Here is a 22,873-nt window from a genome sequence, read left to right as displayed (position 1 = left end):
TCGCCTGACCTCTCAATATGCCTCGAGCATTAATACATATGAAATTCCATCTAGACAATAATATTTCCAATAAACTAGATATAGTATCCTCCCCCAATGGTCTCTTGAAGGAGGAGAACAACAACACCCTCAAGCTTGACCAGGTGGTGGGGGGCCAGTTGCTTAGGAGGGATATCTATGCCCCTATAATTTAGGGAGAGAATAATAATGAGTTAACCACTTTGGGGCCTCTCACTACTCTAAGTGCTCCATTTTTAGAGAGTTGTATGCTACAAGCCCTGACAATGAGAGCCTTATTCTAGGCTATAACAAGTTTTGATCAATGGCCCCTACCCTTGCTTATGGTGATATTGGGAGGATTGAGTCCAAGGTCTCCGGGTAGGAGAGAAGGGTTGGTGGGTCACGAGAAGAATAAATGACAAGGTTTAGAGGACCCCGAGAGGGACAATATTAGTCACAGGAAGCTATTCCATATGGGATACGTTAGATGTTACAAGGGGAGGGAGGGGATAATTAACATAACTAAGAATCATATGAAAGGGAGGTGGTTCAACGAATGTCATAACCAAGAATGGTTCTTGGGTAGGAGAAATCAAACCCAAAACATCATGATTATTAACCAAAAAATTAGAGGGGGTTGTGGGGGCGGGGGGGGGGGGGGGGGGGGGGGTGTGGTGGGGGAGGAGGATTACCCAAGTGAGGAGTCAATCCTGATGGTGGAAGGACTATGGCTTGTCTTGGATGAAGATGTGAAGACTCAACTCTATGTGCTTGGAATGAGACCTGTGAGAAAGTTCCCTAAGAAGGAGCTGATTCATGTCCATTGAGCCTTCCCCTTTGTCCTTTGTTGATAAAAAAGAATCCCCCCCATTGTCTTTATCTGAAATAACAAGTCTACTCTGTGTGGGGGCATGATCATTTTATACTCTCTATTTTCCTTTAAATGGAAGTGGACATTGGAGTGCATTATGTCCATTCATGTGACATCGTCTTCACTTGAAGAGTATTCCTTCTTAGTATAGGGTTTGAATGTGTCACTCTCCCATATGTATAATTTTCTTTTCACTCCATGGTTGTGAGGCTCCTTCCTAAGGTCCTCTAACTAAAACTGAATTTCTCTAATATTAAACACAATAAGAGGGTTCTTCCTAAGGTCCTTTAACTAAAACTAAATTTCTAATATTAAACACAATAATATGGGAAATAACATATTTATATATAAACATTTATTTGATGATGATATACTGTTAAAATTTATTTACCACAAATTAAATAAGTAAGAATTTCATTGCATCCATTTAACTAAATAATCAATAAACGGAGGAATACATGTTCCAATAGCTTAGTTAAGATGCTCTTGAGCTCCTAACTCTTGTTGGGATTCTCCTCTTGACTACTCGACTGGATTTACCTCCCAGCCAAATAGGAAGTATTTCCTAGCCTAGGGAACCTACACAGGTTCCCTAGCCCTCCAAGCCCAAGTCCAACCAGATGTAGTGTGTCCAAGTTGAACAACACTCTCATTCTCTCCCTTCTCTTTTCTCCACCTTCCTCCCAAAACAAAATCCTCCAAAACCACAACCAAAACCAAGACCAAAACCAAGACCAAGGATTACCCCTCTCTTCTCATTGTCCTTCCCCTTTTATGCCTCTTCCTCCCATCCACCTCAACTACCTATCATTAATGTCATAACTACCCCTCATCTTTTCATTTGACCTTTCTTACCATATATTCTCCCAAGTAAATTTGAGAGGACATTTTTGGGATAAGATATGGATATTTAATTTGGTAATTAATTGGGGAGGACCATATCTTCTTCCAAGTAAATTTGAGAGGACATTTTGGGGACAAAATATGGATATTTAATTTGGTAATTAATTGGGGAGGATCATATCTTCTCCCAAGTAAATTTGAGAGGACATTTTGGGGATAAGATATGGATATTTAATTTGGTACTTAATTGGGGAGGGCCATATGTTATCCCAAGTAAATTTGAGAGGACATTTTGGGGATAAGATATGGATATTTAATTTGGTACTTAATTGGGGAGGACCATATCTTTTCCCAAGGAGATTTTGAGAGGATATTTTTGGGGATATGGATATTTAAATTGGAATAATGGAAGGAGACCATATATTATCCAAGATTAAATTTGAGAAGACAAGTTGGGAATTGAATAATAACAATAATAAATTTTATATCAGTAAATAAAAATTACAGTTTCCCAAATGAAGGTATTTACCAATATTTCTTGATAATTATAAGTCAATATTTTCAGGTAATTTAAACACTAATAAAATTTGCATGATAAGATTAAGTGGGGCATTACATACACCCCTCCTTCAGAAAACTTCATCCCGAAGTTAGAGTGAAAAGATACAAGGAGTTCGAAGGCATAACAAAATAGAGAGAGAGTTATAGTAGTAAAATTTAATAAGTCAGGCAATGATACCACTTCCCATCAAGAGTCTCCAACTAATCTATATCCTCCTATCCTTCTTAAACTACTTCCATTCCCACCCTATCCATCCTCTACTGTTATATACTATGGCATCAGCTATACCAATCTAAACACTAGGCGTCGACTATATCGACCTAACTTCCCCAGTAGGTAATTGGAAATCGTCATCACACATCTAGGGGAGTGTGTCCATCACTGACCTCCCACGATTCCTGGTTTGGAGATTACATGGTGGGAAATACCTCCACCCCTCTTTACAGCTAGGGTCAACACCCCAATATGGACCACACTACAACACCGGTTGGATACTTGTCATCGAATAATCCAGTCAAGTAGCCTTGCCACCTGTCATTTACATTTTACCCATGTCATAAGAGTGCATATCAAGTAGATACCATATGTAATAGAACAATTTACATCATACCTTTCCTCATTGGATGTCTCGACCTTCCCCAATGGAAGAGGAGATCTTGGTTATCATATATTTCTTTCCAATCTGCGGGTTAGTTCTCATCCATGCATATATATAACAACAAAATAGATATACATATGTTACTTTAAACATCATATTATTAAGTCTAGTATCCACGTATCAATTTTTTAGTTCATACTAGAAATAAATCTTACATTAGATAAATCATAATTTCACTAAGTCATTAATGGGATAAATCATATCCACGTAAGCCATACATGAAACAAAAATAACTTTGATAAGTCATGCACTAGGTAAATCATAACCAAGTAAGTCATACATTAGGTCATACATCGAACATTTCAATCATCAATACCTAATCCATCTAATGATTTACATAAGTGGTTTCACTTGTCCAACTAAATGCATCAATATTACACAGCATTCATAAATAAATTACATGGAACTGCAAAATAGAGCCTTAGCATAGGTAGCTATTTAAGTCAAAATAGACATCATAAAAGGTCAAAAGTGAGCGGTAATTGTGACATATAGTCATTGCATCCTCTCGGGTAGCAGATCTTGGGTTAGACTTGTCCTATTGTATCTTAACTTGGTCCACCAAGTGATGCCTAAGCTATCAACCCTATGTTACGATGTCTTTTATGTTTGACACTTCTTTCAACTTCTCTGAGCAGTATGGAATTCAGGTCATCCTAAATTTGTATTTAATGAATCTTTTGGATCATCTGTATTTCAAGTATTTTGTTACCAGCTTCTGTGCTCTACCACTTTATGCTTATGATATTTATATTCCAAATAAAATTTATGGTCATATCACTGCCCAAGCACGTAATCATGTGTTTCTTTTAAATTTCAATATTAAACCATTCAAGTTGTTGCACCATTGCTTTATCCATGCAAGATAGCGTGATGAATAAAGGTCTTGGGGAAATTGGATGCTAATGTTATTGGAAAGACATGTACAGTTGGTGACTCCGTAGGTTGGCCTGGTACCAAGAGTCTCACTCTTGCCTTCAAGTTGAGAGCAAGGTTGATTTATTTATAAGAAAAGCAATAAGTAGCAGAAGGAATCTGAACTAGTAATAGGCCCAATATATAATTATAGCACTCATTTACAGTGATGGCCATTCTTTGCATATTTATAACCATGAATTAGAACTCAGAATGCCACAATTAGTTACAAATTTTCCATGGATGACAACATGTGTGAGTTGCCTCATCTAGCCAAAATATGCTTACTTGACAACCACATTGTCCAAACTGAAGCTGTAAACAAAATAAAATAGCTGCACACACCTACCAGGTGCTCTTCGGACTGTTACATCAACCAAAAATAGGCAACCAAGTCCAAGCAGAAAACATATGTGCATTTTGTAAACCTTTTAAGTGCTCATCCCATTCATGCTAATACTTTTTATGATCCATAGGTTTCAATACACATACTTATATCAGTCTTCTAAGCAATGAAAATATTTGACATTTAAACTAATGCATATTAATCTCTAATCAATGCTCATCAAAATTATAAACCATGATATCCAGAGCAGTAAAGACCAGTGCATATTTATCAAACCTATATTCTGTTTACGAATTTATGTTAGTCCTTAAGGTGACGAGAATATCAGATATTCGAACTCATTCATTTTTAATATCTTATAGCTTCTCAATAAGTATAATTAGATCGTGTTAAAGGTCAATGTAATTAAGCCTTGATCATGGTCTCTTGTTTTTAGTTTATGCCCTTGCTTTGTACTCAAAAGAGATCAAAATCCGAGGAGTGGATATTACTAAATCTGAATTCGAGAAGGAGATGAGTGAAATAGGAGATTAAAAAAAGAATGTTTTGTATGAATAGTTGGTCACGTTGTTTGTGTTGATAAACACCCTCAATACATTTATAAGAACAATAAACTAGGTACTTATACTACACATTGTCCCTTTTTTTGTCTACTTTCATAATAATAATTGTTAGGATAAACATGAATTAATATTTAGAACATTTGTATTTAAAAAAATTTCATAATCAATCTTGAAAAGAGTGAGTCTTGCAAAGAAAAGACGAACCTTTAGTACTTTGAAATTCAATTTCAGTAGATACCCTGAGCATGGATCAAAGAAGATCAAGGCCATACTTGAATGGCCTATTCTAGAAAGTAAAGCAGAGTTAAGAAGTTTCATTTGATAAGTAAATATTTAGAAAATATTTATTAAACATTTTTGGCATAGATGCAGCCTTAACGGATTGCACCAAATGTCAACATTTAGATGAAGTAACACTGGAAAAAGGTATTTAGCTACCCAAAAAGGGAAAACAATATGCCCCATGCAGCAATGCATTAAATGCTTTATAGGTTGGGATATACAATATTGGACTTAAATGGTGTATATCCCCACTTATATAGCATTGGATGTTTTGTGATGCTTCTTCTGTAGCAGTTGGACTAGTATTGAGTCAGAATCAAACATGTAGGCTTGTAGCAAATTTTAACAAAATTGATGCCAAAAGAAAATATATCACTTCTGGTAAATATATATATGCTATCATTCAAAAACCTTATATTGGAAGCATTATTTCGTATCTAAATAATTTATTTTGTCCAGATCATTAAGCACTAAGGTATATAAATTCCCAAGAAAAATTATAACATGGACATGGCAATTGGTTCCCGTATTTCAGATTGTCACTTTTGTTATTCAACATATAATAAGCAATGCAATGTTGCTCTGGAAACTTTAAGTAGGGTTTCCATTTAATTATAACTATGCAAACTGAACCATGGGCTTTAATGTAATTGAAGAGGCACAACTAGAAGCACTTTTGGAGAATATTTGTTGGTGGATGGATTTTGCCTTATGCTAGACAATTGGCTTAAATGTAATAGAAAAGGATTACGTGAATTATGCATATTTTGGAAAAAGGGTTTCGAATCTTACCAACCAATTCAACACTAGAAGCACTTTTGAAGAATATTTGTTGGTGGATGGATTTTTGTCTAAAGATAGACAATTATGTATTCTGGCTAGATCAATGAGAGAGAAATTGATCCAAAAATTGGATTCAAGTGGGTTGAGAGGAAGCTTTCGGAAAAATAAAGCATTTAGTTAAGTGAGTTGAAGGTTTCGTTGGCCACAATGAGAGATGTGAGTAACTTTATTGTTGCTCGCAAGATTTGTTAAATTGCAGAGGATAGCAAAGCACTGGTTTGCATAAGCCTTTGCCTGTGTTGAATAAACCATGGGCTGATGTTACCATGGACTCTGTTTTGGGGTTGCCTCAAACACAAGAGGATGTGAACACTTTACAGTTGAATGTGATGCTGCTATTGTAGCAATTGGAAGAGTATATATAGTACATTTTAACGAAAAGCTGAAAGAGGCCAAAGAGAAAATACAATGATGACTTTGCTTTAGCATTATCATGATCCTAAGACCACACTAAAGCCTAATTCAATTCAGTCAATGTATTTGTAGTTAATGTTTTGTGAGTAACTGAGTTGTTCATTTATCAATATGGATTTGTCATTCAATAATAATATTAAACGTCCTTTTTTTTGGGATATATACCAGCCAATTTTTTTTGGAAGGCTACAACTGCTAATGTACTTAAAACTCTGTTTTTGGCATATTATGTCTATTTAGTTTTCTTGGAAATTCATAACAACTATCTCTATGTACACTTTGCTGTTCAACTATGCTGCAGCCCTTTATAATATAAATTCTCCAGTTTCTGTTATAAAGAAATAAACATGTACCTGTGGTCTGATCTTCCTCATCACCTCCATCTTGTCCGTTGGCAAATGCTGCCAATGGGGCAAGGCCTTTCCTTCCTCATCAGAGACAAAACGCTGGCCAACAGGCTTATTGATATTGATCTTAAGTTTTTTTGTTTTTTTCAAAATTCTTGTTGCCAACTTGTAGCTTCAGTGTCCCCATCTTCAATTGGCCTCTTTTTGGTCAGAAATGCATCATCCCCTTCATCCTCATTCCTGGATCTCAATTTCTTATAATCTCAGGACAGAACACTGGTATCCTTATTGCTAGAGTGATGATCTAATTTGGAGCATTGTTTTACTTGTTTTGACTCTCCATTCATAACATTTTGTAAGAAGTCCTCATCTGCACCATCTACACTGCCATCTTCATTCTCACTTCCTTCACTGTCTCCAGGCTTGTGTTTTATGGATTCACATGCATCGATGTTCTGCACGAGGCTAAAGAAACGTGTAGCAATTGGTTTTACAAGATTGGTTCTATTCGAGAACTACTTCCTCAAATATACTTGGAAGTGGCTATTTTCCGTTCTCGACATTTTTGGATGAGAATCCGTTGAATGTTTGCCAACGATTGAGTTTGATGATTAGAGGGTTAGCAGATCCCTTAGCCTCTACATTTGCTCATTTGTACTTGGCTCGTTGTGCACAAGCATTGATTCCTTATGAAAAAGGTTTTCTCATCATAGGACTTAGTGATTATATCACACTATTTCAAAGGGTTCTTTCAGGCAATCTAGGTACCAAAAATGATGAAGTCTTATCATGAAAAATAGATATATGTCCGCTTGATGGAACCTGTAATTGAATGGATTACTAGATGCATTGTCAATTATGTAGATCAGTAGAGGATTATTCAACTTTTAAGAGATTTTTGGGTTCAGCCAAATGAGTGGAAACCAACTCAAAGCATTCATCCAGTTTCTGTTTTGGTGCATTTATTGTTGAAGCGGAGAATGTTGAGGCAGATTTTTGTGGAGGCGGAGAATGTTGAGCCCATCATTGCTTATCAATAGGTTTTGGAAGGTTTCCATTCCATATTGGACATAAGAGGATAAAGTTCAGGCTAGATTACAACTCACTGGTGTATTTTCTCTCACCCTAGTCACTACAGGAATCAGTGTGGGATTCAATTTTCTTGGGTGTGATTTTTATAATGTCCTTGCAAGAAAAGATGATCCGAATTGGATCTTAGAACACTCTCTAAGTTTTCATGAATTCTTAAAAATCATGCCAAAGTTTCAAAGTCTTATAAAGATCAAGCTTATCAGATATATCTTCATAACAGTTGCAATTTGTGAACAACACGGAGCAACGAGGACCCTCAGTTAAGCGCGCAGACCATCGGCCCATGGTAACGCACGCTGCCACAAATTAGCAAAACCAAAGGTCAATTTAAGAAACGAGGGAAGTTTCTGATATGCGATACCCCTCAAAGAAGGAAAAGCTCCGAGCGCCCGGACCTGAAATAATTATAAAACACGGAAAATAATGCCTCGGTTTCGACAGAGCGAGATTCCAAAAAACCAGTAGAATATCGGAAGGGTTTTGAGTGGAAAGCGGTTTCAACTGAGTTTTGCCCGATGCCATACAACAAGTGCCACGCGTCTGGTGGAAGAGAGAGAAAACCGCTCACATTAGACAGGTAAACGTCATGTTACTTATCTGCCCGATATGAACAATGACCATTGGATTTGGAGGCCCCAGATCAATGGCAGAGACACGTTCCAATGGATGATCGGATTTGACGAGGTCAATAGGTAGGATTGTAAAGGACTTGAAGTTCGATATGGATGATGTGTTGGCGGAGATTCGTATTTTTTGGGAATTCTTGGAGTTAACAGACAAAACGGTTGTTTAAACATTTTGAGTGAACCTGGCACACTCATCCGTTACAGAATAGGTGGCCACCTCCCTGTGAGGCGTTATACAGTGATGAATACGCTAAACAGAGGGATTCCGACAAATAGAGGCAGGGAAACCGGAAAACCCGGAAGCGGAAACGAACAATCAGAAAGAAGATTGGCTTTAAAGCCATGAACTGACAAAGAAAGAAGGAAGAGTTAGTTAGACGCAGAAAGCTAAGAGAAGAAAGAAGGAGCCGAGATGACCTGCAGAAGCAAAGGCAGCATCGAGCTAGACAGAGCCAGAGAGAGTTAGAGAGTCTGTGTACTCTAGAGAAGGGTTGAGAGGTTCAAGTGAACTCCTCTATATATGCCTGTCATGTATGAGTCTCAGATTGGGCTCTTACTACTCTGACCAATAGAGGTCGAGTTTCGGCAAGTAGAGTCTATGTACTCCAGAGACTTGGGGGATCCAAGTGTAGTCTTGCTGATTCATATATGCTGTGTGAGACTCAAATTGAGCTCACTGTTGTAAAAAATATGCTTTTGAAAACATAATAGAGAGGCCACCATTGAAGGCTAGACTGGGAGACGTAGCCCAGGAGTATTGGGTGAACTCCTTATTAAACTTGTTGTGTTTACATGTTTGTCTGTTATGTTTTCTCTAACTGCTTCAGTGTCTGTGTATTTCACAATCTTATCAATCCGTTGCATAAAATAACATAGGCACATCCATGCACATGAATCTGTAATACCTTAATTTTTTGTCTTAGATTAATTATAGATCAAGTGGTATTAGAGCTCTAGGTTGCTGAGGTTAGACAAGCTTGTGCTGGATTTTTTTGTTGAATGCTAACTAGGACAAAGCTCAAATTAGGAGAAGGATAATTGTTTGAGGCTAACCCAGAAAATGGAAGAGTCTATCCTAAGAGGAAAATGGTAGAAGAAAGTCCCTTGGAATCAGACCCCCAGTTCATGGATAGTTTCATGACCATGAGAGACATGGTAGAGGAAATGTATAGATAATTTAAGAAAGGTAGAGATGAAGATTCATCAAACTCCAAACAAGATAAAGAAGCAGAAGAATCTCTCGTCAATGACCATTCTAACGGCAAAGGGAAAGAAGAAAAGCTTCCCACACCCCCTAATAGCCCTGAAAATAAAAAGAAGACATCTTTGATTAAATTAGATGTTAAATTTGATTTACCAATATAGGATGGAGAGTTGAATGCAGAGAAGCTAGATAATTGGATTAGATAGATTGACGTATTGTAGGGTGTAGAGCATTGATTTAGACAGTAGTAAGATTCAGCTGGCTAGCCTACGCCTTGGAGGCACTGCGTTGGTATGGTGGGAAGGCAGGACACAAGCTGACATGAAGAAGCATGGTAAAATTCTTTCTATCTGGAGTGAATTTGTTTCTGCAATTAAATTGTTCTATCCACTAGCTTATATGCAGCAAGCCATGATGAGTTGGCAAACTCTTCGACAATTGAAAGGGAAAAGTGTACAAAGTTACACCCAAGAATTTAGGAAAAGAGCTTTGATTCTAGGAATTTCTTTAGACTCACCTGAAACTTTGCTGAAGTATATAGGTGGTCTACACAACTATTTAAAGCATACCATTCTCATGTTTAATCCCACTAGCATAGATGAGGTATCTGTTCAGGCTACACATCTAGAGGCTAGAGGCAAGAATGTGAACCCAGAAGTTGGGGGATCATCAAAACCCATTGCAAGCAAGAATAAGGAAAAGAGAAAGCATAAATGGAAAGAGAGGAAGGCAAATGCTGTACAAAAGACCAAACCTTCGTGCACTCACTGCAAGAAGGATGGGCATGATGATGAACATTGCTGGATTCTGCATCCAGAGCTGAAACCCAAGAAGTACGATGGAAAAAAGAAGAAGACTGTTGTAGCTATTCAAAAAGATTTGGGGTTAGACTCAGGGGATGAAACAACAATCACAGTCACAGATATAAAAGGTAAAAATTCTGAAGCATCTACTAGTAATTCTACACAATCTATTGATAATGAAGAAAATGAGAGGAAAAGACATGAGCTTTTTCATATTAGAGTTATTTCCAAGCATCAAAAGACTGATACTTTGTTTGATAGTGGCTCACAAGTAAATTTAATTTCTAAAGCAATTGTAAAGAAGTTGGGATTACTAACCACACCTGACAAGAAACCATATCCATTAGGTTGGTTATGTGATAAAGCAAAGCTACAAGTGACTAGACAATGTAAACTTAGGTTTTCTTTTGGGTCATCATTTGTAGATGAGGTTGAGTTAGATATTGTTCCCTTGGATATATGTGGAATTATTTTAGGAAGTCCTTACTTGTATGATATAAAAGCTATTTTCTATAGGGTAGAAAAAAAGTATCTACTCGTTAAAGATGGGATTGAATATATTGTAAGAGCTCATAAACTCAAGGATAATTATACTCCCATAAACTCAGGGCAGATGAAAAGAATTGTAAATTCATGCAAACACTTTTTACTGATGGTTGTAAAGGAAAAGAAACCTGATAAAAGCAATGTGTTTGAGGGCTGTAATGCTAAACAACAAGCTGATTTAGAAAAATTTGTTTTAGAATATGATATACTATTTCAAGAACCTAAAGGTCTGCCACCCAAAAAGGAAATAATACATGATATTAATTTGCAGCAAGATGCTCCATTGCCTAACATCAGAATGTATAGGTTGTCCGCTTTAGAGAATGTAGAAATCAAGAAGCTGGTACAGGAGTTGCTCGAGAAAGGGTTCATAAGACCTAGCACATCACCATGTGGATCTCCAATTGTCTTGGTGAGAAAGAAAGATGGCTCATGGAGAATGTGCATTCATTACCGAGCACTAAATAAGATAATGATAAAAAATAGTTATCTCCTTCCTCGCATAGATGATCTATTAGATCAGTTGAAAGAAGCTGTTTACTTTTCCAAGTTGGACTTGCATAGTGGCTACCATCAGGTTAGAGTTGCAAAGCAAGATGCATGGAAGACTTGTTTCAAGACAAAGCAGGGATTGTATGAGTGGTTAGTTATGCCTTTTGGCTTAACTAATGCTCCTGCTACTTTCATGAGAGTAATGAATGATGTACTCAGGCCTTTTATTGATGATTTTGTCATTGTATATTTAGATGACATTATTATATTTAGTAAAACATGGGAAGAACACTTGAAGCATGTAAAGCAGACTCTAGATGTTTTGAAAAGAGAAAATCTTTATGTTAAGCTCTCAAAATGTGAATTTGGCAAAACATCTTTGAATTATCTGGGTCATATTGTAGGGGGTGGTGAATTAAAGATAGATCCCTCTAAGGTTGTAGTCATTATAAACTGGCCTAAACACAAATCTACTAATGAAGTTAGAAGCTTCCTAGGAGCAGCACAGTATTGGAGAAAGTTTATTTCTAACTTTTCCTTGATAGCAGCTCCCTTACATTCTTTAACAGGATTGAACAAGGTGTTTTAGTGGGGAGGCAAAAAGCAGAAAGCCTTCGACACCTTAAAATAAAATATCAGTACAACACCAGTACTAGCATTGCCTAATCTTCAAAGACCATTTGAGATTGAAACCGATGCCAGTGACTATGCCATGGGAGCAGTGTTGATGCAACACGGTAAACCCATATGTTATCATTCTGAGACATTTAATTCTGCAGTAGTTAATTATCCCACATATGATAAGGAATTATATGCATTAGTACAGAGTGTGAAAAAGTGGAAACATTATCTAATGGGAAAAGAGATAGTTATACATACTGATCATCAACCACTTCAATATTTACACTCACAAACTAAGTTGCAGCAATCGAGACACTATAGGTGGATGGGTTTTATACAATAGTTTCATCTTTCCATTAGATATAAAAAGGGCATACACAATAAAGTTGCAGATATGTTGTCCAGACCAATCATAAATGCATCCACTATACTTAAGCATAATTCAGTATTGCATGAAAGCTACATTGAACAATATGCTCAAGATATAGATTTTAAAGATGTATATGCAACTTTAAGTCATGGCAAACAAGTAGAAGAATTGGATTATCATGTTAAGGAACAACTCTTGTATAATTTTGGAAAGTTAAGAAAGAGTAAAGATTATTCGAGAAGGACACACTTCTCTAATATCATGTCACTTTGGTGTAAGTAAAACAGTTGCACAACTACAAAGATTTTGTTATTGGCCAAAAATGCATGAAATAGTTTCTAGATATGTAAGAGGGTGTACCATGTGTGCTAAAAGCAAGCCCAACAATAGAAAACTAGGCTTGTACACTCCACTACCAGTTCCTTCTCATCCTTGGGAAAGTGTTTCCATGGACTTTGTTGGGGGACTGCCTAAATCTAGAAAAGGTCATGACTATCTATATGTTATTGTGGATAGGTTCAACAAAATGTGTATTTTAATACCTTGTAACAAACATATTACAACTGAACAAACAACAAAGTTGTTCTTTCAGCATGTATGGGTTCATTTTGGATTATCCACTTCCATTGTATCTGATCGAGATTCCCGATTTGTTGGGAAATTTTGGTCAAGTTTGTGGGAATTGATGGACACCAGACTAAAGAAGAGCACAACCTTTCATCCACAAACAGATGGCCAAACAGAAGTGGTCAACAGGACAGTGATCCAGTTGCTCAGAGGCTATTGCAGCAAGCATCCCAAGCTTTGGGATGAACACCTATGCTATGTGCAGCATGCTTACAACTGAGCTAAACATTCTTCTACACAGAGATCTCCTTTTGAGACCTGTTTTGGTTTCACACCAAGGTCTCCCTTGGATTTTGTCTTTGGCAAAGACATAGCAGCTGAAGGACATAGTGATGTGGACAAGGAAACCAAGTTCATTGAAAAAATCCAAGAGATTCACTAGGCAGTATAGGAACAGCTGGAAAAGAGCCAAGCCAAGTACAAGGCAAGGCATGATAAGCATCAGATTGAGCATAGTTTCCAAGTTGGTGATCAAGTCTGGCTGTATATCAGCAAAGACAAAATGCAAGGTGAAGGTAAGAAGCTGAAGCCAATAAGGTATGGACCTTTCAAGATACTTGAGAAAATTGGTGAAAATGCTTTTCACCTTGATTTTCCAGCTTACATGCACATCTATTCAGTTGTTAATGCAGAAAGCTTGAGACTATTTGAACCTTCATTGATTGAAGATCCCGAAGAGCAGAGTCAATTTCCTTCTATTGATGATCTGTTGCCTGAATATCTCAATGAATTGCAGGAAGATACAGTTCTGGACAGGAAGGTAAGAACAACGCGCAGAGGGGATGTTGAGTACCTCAGGATTGGGCTCAAAGGTTCAAAACCAAGCAGTGCAAGATGGATAGAAATTGGGCAAGCGAGGAATTTATACCCTCACTTGATTGATGCTTAAAAACCAACTTTTGGTGGTCCAAAAGCTTTTTCAGTGGGAAGGCTGTGATCCGAATTGGATCCTAGAACACTCTCTAAGTTTTCATGAATTCTTAAAAATCATGCCAAAGTTTCAAAGTCTTATAAAGATCAAGCTTATCAGAGATATCCTTGTAACAGTTGCAATTTGTGAACAACACGGAGCAACGAGGACCCTCAGTCAAGCGCGCAGACCGTCGGCCCATGGTAACACGCACTACCACAAATTAGCAAAACCAAAGGTCAATTTAAGAAACGGGGGAAGTTTCTGATATGCGATTAGCGACAAGTCGCTAATTTCATATCGTAGGGAAAACCCCTCAAAGAAGGAAAAGCCCTGAGCGCCCGGACCTGAAATAATTATAAAATGTGGAAAATAATGCCTCGGTTCTGACAGAGTGGGATTCCACAAAACCGGCAGAATATCGGAAGGGCTTTGAGCGGTAAGCGGTTTCAACTGAGTTCCGCTTGATGCCATACAATGAGTGCCACACATCTGGCGGAAGAGAGAGAAAACTGCTCACATCAGACGGGTAAACGTCATGTTACTTATCTGCTCGATATTAACGATGACCGTTGGATCTGGAGGCCCCAGATCAACGGTGGAGACACATTCCGATGGATGACCAGATTTGACGGGGTCAACAGTGATGATTGTAAAGGATTTGAAGTCCGATACGAACGCTGCGTTGACGAAGATTATTATTTTGTGGGCATTCTTGGAGTTAATTGACAAAATGGTTGTTCAAACATTTCCAGTGAACCTGACACACTCATCTGTTATAGAATAGGTGGTCACCTGCTTGTGAGGTGTTATAAAGTGATGATTACATCGAACAAAGGGATTTCAACGGACAGAGGCAGGGAAACTAGAAAGCCGAGAAGCGGAAACGGACAGTCAGAAAGTAGATTTTCTTTAAAGCCACGAACTGACAGAGAAAGAAGGAAGAGTTAGTTAGACGCAAAAAGCTAAGAGCAGAAAGAAGGAGCCAAGCTGACCTATAGAAGAAAAGGCAGCATCGAGCCAGACAGAGCCAGAGAGAGTCAGAGAGTCTGTGTACTCTAGAGAAGGCTTGAGAGGTTCAAGCGAACTCCTCTGTATATTCCTGTCATGTATGAGTCTCAGATTGGGCTCATACTACTGTGACCAATAGAGGTCGAGTTTTAGTAAGTAGAGTCTGTGTACTCTAGAGACTTGGGGGATCCAAGTATAGTCTTGCTGATTCATATCTACTGTGTGAGACTCAAATTGAGCTCACTATTGTAAAAACTCTACTTTTGAAAACATAATAGAGAGGCCACCACTGAAGGCTGGACCGGGAGACGTAGCCCAGGAGTATTGGGTGAAATCCTTATTAAAATTGTTGTGTTTACATGTTTGCCTGTTATGTTTTCTCTAACTACTTCAGTGTCTGTGTATTTCGCAATCTTATCGATCCGTTGCATAAAATAACATAGGAACATCCTTGCAAATGAGTTTTTAATACCTTAATTGTTTGTCTTAGATCAATTACAGATCAAAAGATCAGAAGCAGTTCACAAAACAAATTATGTATTACCTCGGAGCTTTTGCTGGAGGCATTTCGATGAGCAAATTTCTGCACCCTTGTAGGTCCTTGTACTGAGAGATTATGGAAGGGAAACACTTGGACTGTGATGGTGGGCATGGATGAAAAGATACTATTTGGGCTGCTATTTTGAGAACCAAACTTTCTATAAGATCCAATCACAATCAATCATAGATAACCCAGATCAGAGGATTGTTGATGACCTCAGTTCTTTCATTGGGACTTCCCTTTCATTTGCATTAACATTGTTTTCTGCAGTAGTAGAATTGATATCATTCAACAACATATTTTTTGGAATTTATCCACCTCTGTTTGTGGTGCTCATTGTTTATTCACTCGGGGGAATAGGCATCAGTGCCCTTGTAGGAAAGGGACTTGCAAACCTAAACTTCATGCAAGAAAAAAAAGGAGGCAGATTTTCATTATGGGCTAGTGCGCATCCGAGAAAATGCAGAGTCAATTTCTTTCTATGGAGGTGAAGAGAATGAGATGCAACTTCTTCTTCAATGCTTCAAACAATATTTTGAGAATTTAACTCAATTATTGATTTCATCACGGAACTTGGACTTCTTCAACAGTGGATATCGATACCTATTTCAAATTTTACCTGCAACTATTGTGGCTCCCATGTATTTCTCTGACAAAATCGAATTTGGAGTGATCAATCAGTCTTACTCCTCTTTCAATGGGCGACTTCTCACTAATTGTATACCAGTTTCAGCCTATCGGTGCTTTCTCAGCTGTCATTGATCGGTTAGGTGAGTTCAGTGATATTTTGGACTAAAGAAGTAGTCTATTGATAGAAGACTCCAAACCAAAGATAACTTTCTTGAAGGTTGATCAGTTTTATGGAAATGCTTTGGAATGTAATGGAGTAGATACTTTTGAAGTTTGTCCAAAACTTTTGGAAATTGAACATTTAACATTACAAACACCACAGTACACCATGACTCTTATTGAAGACTTGTCATTGGTGGTCACTAAAGGAGATCACTTACTGATAATGGGTCCAAGTGGAAGTGGAAAAACGTCACTGTTGAGAGCTATTGCTGGTATATGGTGTTATGGTAAAGGCACTATTAGATTCCATATAAAACAGAGCAATAAAGGATCTGATAGATCTATTTTACAAGGAGAAATTAACAATGATGGGCTAGTGAATGGAACAAACTATCGTACAGAAGACAAAGAACACCAACTCGTAGATGGAACAGAAGGAAGTTCTGGGGCAATATTTTTCCTTCCTCAAAGGCCTTACATGGTTTTAGGAACACTATGTTAGTAGTTGCTTTATCCTACGTGGATTGAAGATCTTATTGTCGTGTTAGAATCAGATTCTCTACCATTTTCAATGAAAAGTTTGAGATTGACAAACACATGATGTGAACTTAAACTTATGACAAATGAAGATGAGCTTGTTGGGGTATTGAAGGTTGTATGTCATGATCATCTAATCACACGCTACAATGGTTTGGTCTCCAACGTTGAATGGTCAAGTCTACTTTCACTGGGTGAACAACAATGACTCGCATTTTCTTGGTTGCTACTTGCACAACCAGAACTTGCTCTGTTGGATGAGTCTACAAGCGTGCTAGATGAAGCTAATGAGGTTCATATGTATAAAGAAATTATAGCTACAGGAATAACATATATAAGCGTCAGGCATAGAAGAAATCTACACAATTATTACAAGAACATTCTGCGGTTGTAGAATCATGCATTTGATACATTTGAGTGCAACTGGATACTTGAAATCATTAATCAAGATAAGACATATTTGACAAAGTCATTTGCATAAAGGTTTTCCTTAACTGGTCATGGTGTTGATGGTACTGCAGTGAAGTTGATTCTCCTCTCTAGATGAGCTAGAAGCAGGCATGTATGACATTATTTATGTCTGTTTAGAGACACTGCTACGAGTACTTGGGTCATTATAGAAGCTTGCAAAAAGTCGTGGTATTACTCTTTTTTCTATTGCCAAAGTTCACTGTGTGTCCAAATGGGGTCATGATTTTCGACTTGATTACAGGTGCTTGTATGTACTAAGAGAAAAATTCCAGGAAAGCAACATTGAGTTTGTAAAGCATCATATACCGATTATGGCACTTACTACTATAGCTACACATCGTGTTCGAGAAGACATTATGAATTCTACGGGCATGAAGCTGGACACAAAAATTTTTCTGACATCGTTTTTCAGACCAAATTTGAGGTTCTCTGTGCATCATAGCTAGACCACTTGTCCATCATCTTAGAAAGTGGATTTTCAAGATATAATTGATAGTTATACTCGATAAGGGGCCCCGTCAAAGAATAACAAAGCAGGAGTTGATTTTCAAAAGGATTCTATAGACAGGAACAAGGAATCTGCAAGGGAAATTGATTCTGATTCAGATGAAACATCCTTAAATGAATCAGACAACAATGAAGAGGAGACTGATGATGATGATATCATTGCAAAAACTAGTCTAATAAAAGATGTAGGAGATACTTGTAAAGGTCACAGTATGACAGTTGAATACCTTGAGGATGAGGCTGATGAGAATATGGCTGAAGACTTTGATGTGACATTTGGTGAATATGAAGGATCTATTTTCAAAGAAGACCACCATTTAGAACCAGAAAGTGGTTCTTTTGAAACTGTATCAGTTGAGGAACTCCCTATACTAGGATTGGGTCCAAGTATCATATACACACCCACAAGAAAAGAGACAGAAATGATAGCGAAATTTCTTAGCAAGTCTGGTGTGAAGGTTGCAGCTTATCATGCAAAGTTGCCAAAAGAACCAGTTGAGGCAAGTCCATGAACAATTTCATCATGATAAACTACAGGTGGTTGTTGCAACTATTTCTTTTGGGATGGGAATTGATAAGGCAAATGTGTGACGAATTATTCATTATGGTTGGCCACAGAGCTTGGAATCTTATTACCAAGAAGCTGGGAGAGCTGGAAGAGATGGGTTGCTGGCAGATTTCTCTTTATATGTTAACATGAAAAGACTTCATTCCCTGTTGCCGAGTAAAAGAAATGCAGAACAAACACAGAATGCACTTAATATGCTGTCATAGTGTTTCAGATATGGTGTTTCTATCACATCTTGTAGAGCTAAAATTCTTGTACGGTACTTTGGAGAGGATTTGATTCAGGCAAAATGTGGATTGTGTGATGTTTGTGTCAATGGGCCACCCAATTTCAAGAACTTGAGCAAGGAAAGGCAAGATATTAGAGTGATGCAATTAAGGATACACATGACAGTGATAAAAGTTCTAAATTGTCGGTAGAATGAAAAAAAATCATTAATTTAGTCTTAAATGAAATCAGTTCCTCATAATTTTTATAATAAAAATTCTTACAAGTAACTTTGAGGATTATAAACTCTTTTAGCAGAGATTTGGGTCCAGTGGGTTTTGGGTCTAGATTTTGAAACTTGGCTCTGATACCATGTGTGAGGCTCCTTCCTAAGGTCCTCTAACTAAAACTAAATTTCTCTAATATTAAACACAATAAGATGGGAAATAACATATTAATATTGAAACATTTATTTGATGATAATATACCATCAAAATTTATTTACCACAAATTAAATATGTAAGAATTTCATTGCATCCATTTAACTAAATAATCAATAAATGGAGGAATACCTGTTCCAATAGCTTAGTTAAGATGCTCCTGAGCTCTTGACTCTTGTTGGGGTGCTCCTCTTGACTACCCGACTGGATTTAATTCCCAGCCAACTAGGAAGTATTTCCTAGCCACAGGTTCCCTAGCCCTCCGTGCCCAAGTCCAACCAGATGTAGTGTGTCCAAGTTCAACAACACTCTCCTTCTCTCCCTTCTCTTTTCTCCACCTTCCTCCCAAAACAAAATCCTCCAAAACCACAACCAAAACCAAAACCAAAACCAAGACCAAGGATCCCCCCTCTCCTCTCATCATCCTTCCCCTTTTATGCCTCTTCCTCCCATCCACCTCAACCACCTATCATTAATGTCATAACTACCCCTTATCCTTTCATTTGACCTTTCTTAGCATATCTTCTCCCAAGTAAATTTGAGAGGACGTTTTGGGGATAAGATATGGATATTTAATTTGGTAATTAATTGGGGAGGACCATATCTTCTTCCAAGTAAATTTGAGAGGACATTTTGAGGATAAGATATGGATATTTAATTTGGTAATTAATTGGGGAGGACCATATCTTCTCCCAAGTAAATTTGAGAGGACATTTTGGGGATAAGATATGGATATTTAATTTGGTACTTAATTGGGGAGGACCATATATTCTCCCAAGTAAATTTGAGAGGACATTTTGGGGATAAGATATGGATATTTAATTTGGTACTTAATTGGGGAGGACCATATCTTCTCCCAAGGAGATTTTGAGAGGAAATTTTGGGGATATGGATATTTAAATTGGAATAATGGAAGGATACCATATCCTATCCAAGATTAAATTTGAGAAGACAAGTTGGGAATTGAATAATAACAATAATAAATTTTATATCAGTAAATAAAAATTACAGTTTCCCAAATGAAGGTATTTACCAATATTTCTTGATAATTATAAGTCAATATTTTCAGGTAATTCAGACACTAATAAAATTTGCATGATAAGATTAAGTGGGGCATTACAATGGTCCTCCATGAATGTCGAGAAGGAACAGAACCCTCACTAATTTTAATTCCCTGGTTTATAGAAAGGAAATGTCAACTTCCAACAGTTCACCGAGATTGCTTCCAATTGAGGAGAGGGAAATTTGTGTCGAAAAATTCATAGGGAGCTTTGGTAGGCAGACTCAAATGGGAATTTTATCCACCCTCTCTTTGTTTGGGTGAAAGGGAGGATTCCATTGTTTGAGGAGGAGAGGAATATAATATATATGCCAAATTATTTAGAGGACCCATGAGGCGTCCTCCTTGTCTGGAAAAATCAATGCAAACCATCCTTTAACCAAAGTGTGTACAACGGATAATCCTTCCATTCAATGTTTACCCATTCTTTAAAGGTTTTTTGGGTGAAATAATGCCCTCTTTCTTAACACACCAAAATGTGTTCAACCATATGCATCACCTAGTGGGTTTCCACATCATCTCCCAAAACCATGGTTGATTTACCCTTTAATTCCTTCAGGCAAGGGTTCAACTTCCTCTTCAGGCCTCCTTCATTATAACGAGAGTGAGAATGGATAGGAGGGAATTTTGAAGGGGCATTAGTCCCAGATCAACTTCTTGGAAGTATTCTAGTGAAATTGTGCCTTGGTCTCGAGAGGCCACGAAGGAAATAATAGGGGTAGGTAGGATCATCGAAGAAGGCTTCTGTGGAGAAAAAGGTGAAGAAAGACCAAAAAGATACATGTTTCCTACACATTGAAGATATAAAGGTAGAAGGTGAAGGAACCCTAGTAGCCTGTAAAGTACCCAAAGAGCTCGCAAATGTGTGGAGGAAAAAATACTCGGAAATCCTAGCTGAGAGGAGGCAACTAGAGTTGAGAGCCTCAAAAGTTTGAAAAATGCTGAAACCACCAGCTATGCTAGAGAGGGCATTGTGAGAAAGGGGGGACAAGAAGTATAGTGCAAGTTGCACCTCCTGTTGTGTCTAATCCGATGAGAAACTTCCAAAATTGAAAAGGTTATCTTCACTAGTATGGAGACTAGGGATAGGTTGAGAGTCGGCAGGGAGAAAATTATGAAACAAAGAGAGAGAGGAGGGGGCAAAAAACTGACATGTAGAGAAACCAAACTATAGATATTCAACAAGGCCAGAGTTGGGTTAGGTACTTCCTATGGTGTCACCCATACTGTTTGGAGGGGCCACCACATCCACCAAACCTAGCAACATCTAGTGTTGACCTTCCATTTCACAGCCATCCCTGCGAGAGTTTGTTTCAGTCATGTCCATTCCTCCCATGTCACACTGGATCCCTTTCCCATTCAGAGTTCTAGCAACAGGTGTGATAAAAATTGATGAACGCTCATGGGGGTCCTCAGTAAAATCTACTAAGATTTCATCCATAAGGTAAAAATACCCTATGGCCTGCATAAGTCAAAAACCCTTAAGATGAACAAATTATTCTTTCCGTTTACGGTGGTGCTTGGGTCATAATTCCATAACCATGCCATGAGAGGTCTTGAGAAGCCCGTAATCACCCAATGGAAGAAACCCTAGGCATTCATAGGAAAAAGTTAGAGAAATTGCTAAAAGAATACAATATATCGAAAAGGGTCATTAAAGTTTATGGCAGACTATGATTGGTATTAGAGGGGGGATCAATGGTATTGTGGGAGAAAACACCTACAACAGATTGAAACAACCCCTCCTTGCATTAATTTTCACTTTCACCTCACATTTACAATTTGATAATTCATATTTAAAAGGAATTTTAATGAAAAAATTTATACATAAAAATACAAGTTAGTATCTTCTGATTTTAAGTTTATAAATTAAATTATAGTAATGTTTTTGTGAAACAAATTTAGTTTCTATTATTTATTAATTCATAACCTAAAATTGATTTTAATAAAAATATTTGAAAAGTAAATAAATTAATGTTTATGTAAAAGAAATAAACAAATATTAATATATAAACATTGTCAAGTAAAAATGTTAAAAAATCCAAATGCATAGTAATATTAATTAGGATAAAGTTCAACCTGATTTCAAATTTAACAAGTAGGGCTACGACGTAGCAAGTCCCTACCTCAGGTTGAGACTTGCTGTCTGACCCTAGAATTGTACCCTCAAGGTGGAATTCTGCAAGTTAGATGCGTTGAGTTTCGGTGATGCATGTGCAAAGTTTGAAATAGGTCAGCCAGAATGTCTACGACACTGAGAAAAGGATTAATTCACGTGATAGGACATGATATATATTAGCATGGCACAGGTAGTGAAACATGGTGCCAGTCATTCATTCTATTAATTATGTGATTACCAGTCAAGTCCAATTTTTCACCTGGGTTAAACTAGTTATATACAAGCTTAACATCGTTAATTGTAAGTAAATATGAAACAAGGATCATAAATAAAGCAACGACTGGGGCTTTCTTCCCTCTTTGAACACCTTGGCAATATAGTTATCCATACCAGAGGTGGAAATCATGCAATTGCATCATTTAGTGATTGAGACATTGAATTGCCCACCAATATTTTTGAAAGGCAGCGTGGCAGCTGTGGATGAACATTGAATTGTGTCTTGGACAGGAAGTATCAAAGTAGTGTTGCTTACCACCAGGTTGCCCATTGTGTAGAGAATCCTCTAATGCTCATTTCGAAACATATTATTGCAACACCACATTAGACTTTATTTTATCACTAACCATCCATGTCTCATTTACTTCAAACACGTAGCTTTTAAGTTTTCAAATGTATGCTGAGTAAG

The 22,873-nt window shown here is 37.5% G+C and overlaps 2 pseudogenes; both read left to right on the top strand.

Annotated features, from left to right (window-relative positions):
• Positions 1–7,655: 7,655 nt before the first annotated feature.
• Positions 7,656–17,210, top strand: LOC149253582 (ABC transporter D family member 2, chloroplastic pseudogene; annotated as a pseudogene).
• A 388-nt stretch (positions 17,211–17,598) lies between these two features.
• On the top strand, positions 17,599–18,781 carry LOC149253581 (ATP-dependent DNA helicase Q-like SIM pseudogene; annotated as a pseudogene).
• Positions 18,782–22,873: the final 4,092 nt, after the last annotated feature.

Source organism: Pinus tabuliformis, chromosome 7, assembly GCF_031772625.1.
Source record: "Pinus tabuliformis cultivar Carrire ecotype Pingquan chromosome 7, CPIR1, whole genome shotgun sequence".
Lineage (NCBI taxonomy): Eukaryota > Viridiplantae > Streptophyta > Pinopsida > Pinales > Pinaceae > Pinus > Pinus tabuliformis.
Note: the sequence above shows the minus strand (reverse complement) of the source record. Positions and strands in the feature narration are given on the sequence as shown.